At 46.8% G+C, this 6793-nt stretch overlaps 1 pseudogene; it reads right to left on the minus strand.

Annotated features, from left to right (window-relative positions):
- Positions 1–678: 678 nt before the first annotated feature.
- LOC123397182 lies at positions 679–6581 on the minus strand (annotated as a pseudogene).
- Between the last annotated feature and the right edge of the window lie 212 nt (positions 6582–6793).

Raw genomic sequence — 6793 nt, forward strand, 5'->3', positions numbered from 1 at the left:
CGACCTACTTGTGGTGATAAGTGCTCTGAACTATCACAATAGACATTGAAGCCTCTTCTCCGGAATGAACAAACACCGGAGCCATTAGGAACATCACAATCATCGCAATACAGGTATGTTGCAAAATAAGTGAAGGAATCGGAATTGGGTACATGGTTGGATTTCATAACCCTGGCGGCTACGTACCGAGGAGTTCAAAATAACTTCGCTTGGCAGATAACAACGGTAGCAATACTTGGCCTGGTGGATTTGGAAGCTGCAGGGAACACAATCATCTTTGACTATGAGAAATAGAATATGTGTCTCAAGGCAAAGCTTGACAATATAAATACTATCTACCACAGTTTGGACTCAAATAAACTACTACCTACATCACTGTACAACACAACATCAATAAATCATGCCACTCTATTTTCCTCGCACCAAATCCCCAAGTACAAAATCTGAAACACATCACAATGGAAAAAACAGTCTGGACATTGAATAGTAGAATATCTAGTAACTACTCGAGAGGGTGGAGTTCAGTAAAATTCACCAACGCTAAATCTGCACTTCACGAGGTACTTTGCAGATCGACGACCAATTCAGTCAAAGATAGATCTGTCTTCAATAGCATGCAGGTTCCTAGTAACTATCTTAGCGGAAGTAGTCAGTGAATGATTTAAATAATTATTAAACTACGTAGTGATGTATGTCGACATGTCACAAGGTACTGCTGCTTGCAGTTCAAACTTATTAAGATTACCACAACTTGAAAAGTAACAGAATGCAAAGTAATCACAATAACAAGAAACCACCAAGGAGTCTAAATCCAAATATTGCCAAATAATAAGGGCAGTTCAAGTAATACCATGGATCGTTGAGCTGAAAATATCGAATTCATCACAGCCACATATTTACAGATAATCTGGTTAAGTAAGAATAAGTACAGGAAAATATATATGTACATACAAATACAGTACTGATGAACCAGTATGCGTACTGTTCAGGTCCGTCAGGAGAACCCTGCACGCACAAAATCTGTATTTCATGTTAGCATAAGACATGGTGCTAAGGCATTTTATGTGTAAGAATATTGCTAAGAATTCAAAAGAACAAATCTAAAAAACGTATAATCAACTAGAAGCCAGACTATTGCCAGTCAATTCTGTTCATTGCATTCCTAACTAATACATTTACCCTTGTACATCATGAGTAATAAATCTACCAAAAAGGCATCGAAACTAAGTATAACTGAAAAAAAAGATACTCACCCGAGGTTGCGGATGCCGAGTACCAGATCAAAAAATCCTCTGTATATCTGAATATCACATATTAAGGACACAGATGCACCAAGGTAAAGAGGCCAATGCACAACGAGCAAGAAACAAGATCCTAGGATACAACACAGAGCAAGGGACAGCGCGTCAGAAAACAGCGACGCCGCACCGCCCTCAGCAACGGTGCCATTGCCGGCAGTCTCACGGGCGTCTTGCTTAATGAACTCCTCCAACTTGCGGCTCGCCTTGCCCTAGGTTTCAGCAACATCTGTTGTGCCGGAGGCACCAGCATTGCCCGAGTCGAAGACGTAGGTGCAAGAGCTGACACCCACGGCGATGATGACCACGTGGTTGAGGTTGCTCAGCAGCAGGAGCGAGTTCATGAAGTGGATCAGCTGCACCGCACAGAACCCAGTAAATAACATCGAATGATGAAGCATTTGGAGAAACCGAAACTTAAATCAAACCAAATTGGTTGGATCAGGGAAGAGTCTCTCTTTTAAATCATTCACTGACTACTTCCGCTAAGATAATTATTCACGATGTGTTCTATTAAACTACGGAATCTCTCTTATATAAAAAAAACTATATGAGCTGAAATGTCATGAAGCTACTGTTGGGTAACGTAGCATAAATTCAAATTTTTCGTACGCACATTCAGATCTTCATATGGAAAGACCACCAACGAGAGAGGGGTAAGAGCATCTTCATACCTTTGAAGATCGCTAAGCGGAAGCGTTACTAGAACGCGGTTGATGGAGTCGTACTCGCGGCGATTCAGATCGCGGTGTGATTCTGATCTAGTGCCGAACTACGACACCTCCGCGTTCAACACACGTGCAGCCCAGTGACGTCTCCCGCACCTTGATCCAGCAAGGAGGAGGGAGAGGTTGGGGAAGAACTCCAGCAGCACGACGGCGTGGTGTCGATGGAGAGACGAGGTCTCCCGGCAGGGCTTCGCCAAGCACTGGCAGAGAGGAGGAGAAAGAAGGGCAGGGCTGCGCCGAGAGAGAGAGAAAACCGTGTCCCCCAATGGCCAAAACCCCTTTCTATTTATAGGAGGAGGGGGAGGGCTGCGCCACCCCTAGGGTTCCCTCCCTAGGGGCCGGCAGCCACCAGATGGGAGAGGGGGGCGGCGGCTAGGGTGGGAGGGGGTGGCGCACCACCTGGTGGGCCTAAGGCCCACCTGCGCCTAGGGTTGCCCCCTCTCCCCACCACTTGCGCATTGGGCTGGGTGTGGGAGGTGCACCAGTCCACCTAGGGGCTGGTTCCCTCCCGCACTTGGCCCATCTAGCCTCATGGGGTCGTTGCCCCCCTTTGGTGGACCCCCGGGCCACCTCCGGTGGTCCCGGTATGTTACCGGTGACGCCCGAAACACGTTTGGCGTCCGAACCCATCCATCCTATATATCAATCTTTACCTCCGGAACATTCTGAAGCTCTTCGTGACGTTCGGGATCTCATCCGGGACTCCGAACAACTTTTGGTAACCTCGTATAACAATTCCCTATAACCCTAGTGTCATCGAACCTTAAGTGTGTAGACCCTACGGGTTCGGGAGACAGGCAGACATGACCGAGACACCTCTCCAGCAAATAACCATCAGCGGGGTCTGGATACCCATGGTGGCTCCCACTTGATCCACGATGATCTCATCGGATGAACCACGATGTCAAGGATTCAATCAATCCAGTATACGATTCCCTTTGTCTGTCGGTATAGAACTTGCCCGAGATTCGATCGTCGGTATACCTATACCTTGTTCAATCTTGTTACCGGTAAGTCTCTTTACTCGTTCCGTAGCACGTCATCATGTGAATAACTCCTTAATCACATTGAGCTCATGATGATGTTCTACCGAGTGGGCCCAGAGATACCTCTCCGTCACACGGAGTGACAAATCCCGATCTCGATTCGTACCAACCCAACAAACACTTTCAGAGATACCCGTAGTGCACCTTTATAGTCACCCAGTTACGTTGTGACGTTTGATACACCCAAAGCACTCCTACGGTATCCGGGAGTTGCACAATCTCACGGTCGAAGGAAAAGACACTTGACACTAGAAAAGCTTTAGCATACGAACAATGCAATCTAGTGCTATGCTTAGGATTGGGTCTTGTCCATCACATCATTCTACCAATGATGTGATCCCGTTATCAATGACATCTAATGCCCATGATCAGGAAACCATGATCATCTATTGACTAACGAGCTAGCCAACTAGAGGCTTGCCAGGGACACATTGTGATCTATTTATTCACACATGTATTACTGTTTCCTGTTAATACAATTATAGCATGAACTATAGACGATTATCATGAACAAGGAAATATGATAATAACCATTTTATTATTGCCTCTAGGGCATATTTCCAACAGTCTCCCACTTGCACTAGAGTCAATAATCTAGTTACATTGTGATGTATCGAACACCCATAGCATTATGGTGTTGATCATGTTTTGCTCATGGAAGAGGTTTAGTCAACGGGTCTGCAATATTCAGATCCGTGTGTACTTTACAAATATCTATCACTCCACTCTGGACATGGTCCTGGATGGAGTTGTAGCAGCGTTTAATGTGTTTCGTCTTCCGGTGAAACCTGGGCTCCTTGGCTATGGCAATGGCCCAGTGTTATCACAGAAGAGTGTCATTGGACCCGATGCGCTTGGAACCACTCCAAGGTCGGTGATGAGCTCTTTCATCCAAATTCCTTCATGAACCGCTTCCGAAGCAGCTATGTACTCCGCTTCACATGTAGATGCTGCCACGACTTCTTGTTTGCCGTTGCACCAGCTCACTGCCCCACCATTCAAAACATATACGTATCCGGTCTGTGACATAGAGTCATCCGGATCTTTGTCGAAGCTAGCGTCGACGTAACCCTTTACGACGAGCTCTTCGTCACCTCCATAAACGAGAAACATTTCCTTAGTCCTTTTCAGGTACTTAAGGATATTCTTGACCGTTGTCCAGTGTTCCATACCGGGATCACTTTGGTACCTCCCTACCAAACTTATGGCAAGGTTTATATCAAGTCTGGTACACAACATGGCATACATTAGGGAGCCTACGGCTGAAGCGTAGGGGACAAAACTCATCTTCTCTCTATCTGCTGCCGTGGTCGGCGACCGAGTCTTACTCAATCTCATACCTTGTAAAACTGGCAAGAACCCTTTCTTTGAGTTTTCCATATTGAACTTCTTCAATATCTTGTCAAGGTATGTACTTTGCGAAAGACCTATGAGGCGTCTCGATCTATCTCTATATATCTTGATGCCTAATATGTATGCAGCTTCTCCAAGGTCCTTCATTGAAAAACTCTTGTTCAAATAGGCCTTTATCCTATCCAACATTTCTGTATTGTTCCCCATCAATAATATGTCATCCACATACAGTATGAGGAAAGCTACAGAGCTCCCACTCACTTTCTTGTACAGACACGCTTCTCCGTAAACCTGTATGAACCCCAAACGCTTTAATCACCTCATTAAAGCGAATGTTCCAACTCCGAGATGCTTGCACCAGCCCATAGATGGAGCACTGGAGCTTGCACACTTTGTTAGCACCCTTAGGATCGACAAAACCTTATGGTTGCATCATATAGAACTCTTCCTTAAGGTTCCCGTTAAGGAACGCTGTTTTGACGTCCATTTGCCAAATTTCATAATCATAAAAGGCGGCAATTGCTAACATGATTCGGACTGATTTTAGCTTCGCTACGGGAGAGAAAGTCTCTTCATAGTCAACTCCTCGAATTTGTCGAAAACCCTTTGCGACAAGTCGAGCTTTATAAACGGTTACATTACCGTTTGCATCAGTCTTCTTCTTGAAGATCCATTTATTTTCTATGGCTCGCCGGTAATCGGGCAAGTCCACCAAAGTCCATACTTTGTTCTCATACATGGATCCTATCTCAGATTTCATAGTTTCAAGCCATTTGTTGGAATCCGGGCCCGCCATCGTGTAATGCCCCAAGTGTAGGACTTTCCCTTTTTGTAACCTTCCATGTGGGACCACCTTGACTTTGTCATGAGAGTTTCTATGCATGTATGAATTCATGTGTCACCTTCTATTCTTCTTTTGCATGCATGCATCCATGCCATACCATCCTTGCCATACCTTATGATTCTATGTCATGTTATGATTGCATGTGATCTTGCTAGGTGTGATGTTGTGGTATTGTAATTTCTTGTGTTGATGCATAGGTGATGTTGGAGTGTGTTGTGTAGAAGTGGTGGTTTGGGATTTCAAAGCTCCTTGTTATTTCAAACCCTTTTCCCTCCTTTTATCTCATGTTCAAAATTCTATCTTCCCAAAAGTTGTTCTAAAATGTCTTGTGATTAGAGTTTATTGTGGTTATGATGATGTGTGTATTTGCTGTTTTGTTCCTTGATTTTAAAGGTGCAAATAAACCCAAAACAGTAAATTAATTACTGTTTTGCATTTATTCCAAATGGCTCCAAATATTGTTTTCCTATTTTATTCTATTAGGCCACAATTCCTTATGGCCAGGGGCATTTTTGCTTTGATTTTTACCCCATCAGAACTGCTAGTGGATTTAAATCCTAGCTGTGTTTATTTTTTTAAAAAGATTCAAAACCCTCTCGGCCCTCTCCTCTATCTGACGCCAGTGGCAATCAAACCATCGCGGCCCAGCCCACTCCTTCCCACCTCATGCGCGCGGGCGTCGTCCTCCTCCCCTTTCCAGCGAGGCAGGCGGCCCCACAGGTCAGCCTCTCTTCTTTTCTCCTCTGTTTCACCGGAGAGAGCACACACGCTGGCCACCGCTGCGCGTCCCTTGCTTCCCCTCTCGCCCTATAAAAGCCCTTGGCGTCCGTGCCTCGGCTAGGGTTTCCCCTTCCGCCGCCGCTCCACCCAGATCCCTTCTCCCTCCTTTCTCTATCGTCGCGGTAAGGTAAGCCGACGGATCCGCCATGGCCGACGGGTGAAGGAGATCACCGTCGTCGCTGTGGTACCTTCTCCTCCACGTCGAGAGGTCCAGGAGCACGCGGTCGTCTCCAGGAACCCGTTTCCGCTGCTGGATCGCCTTCCCCCGCTCTGCTTCCACTACTTCCCGACGACAACGCATCTCCGACAAGCTCCGCCGCACCGCGCTCTTCTTCCTGCTACCTCCTCTACGGTCGCTCCCTCCTCGACTCGTACGCGAGGTAGTGCACCTCCTTCTTCCTCCCTGTCTTAGATCGGGCGCCGAAGCAGTAGAGATCGTCGGCGAGTTGTCCCTGTCGCCGGAGCCGTAGGTCGCCGTGGCCACGTCGCTGTAGAGCCCCTTGGGCATAGATAATTGCGGGGATGGATTCATGTGGGTGTGGGCCTCCTCCCCTCCACGAGCCGGAGCTGAATTTGGCTCGCAGCACCGACGAGACACCTCCCCTGTTCCGGTCAGTCACTGGTAGCAGATGAGCAGGGGGTGTCCTCTTCTGTTTCGCAGCGTATAGAAGTTCAGACGTCGATTCGTAGTGCAGTGGTAGTGCGTGGTTGTGCCTGTTGTGAGGTCGTGGGTTCGATCCCCCC

The sequence above is a fragment of the Hordeum vulgare genome, chromosome 5H, assembly GCF_904849725.1.
Source record: "Hordeum vulgare subsp. vulgare chromosome 5H, MorexV3_pseudomolecules_assembly, whole genome shotgun sequence".
NCBI lineage: Eukaryota > Viridiplantae > Streptophyta > Magnoliopsida > Poales > Poaceae > Hordeum > Hordeum vulgare.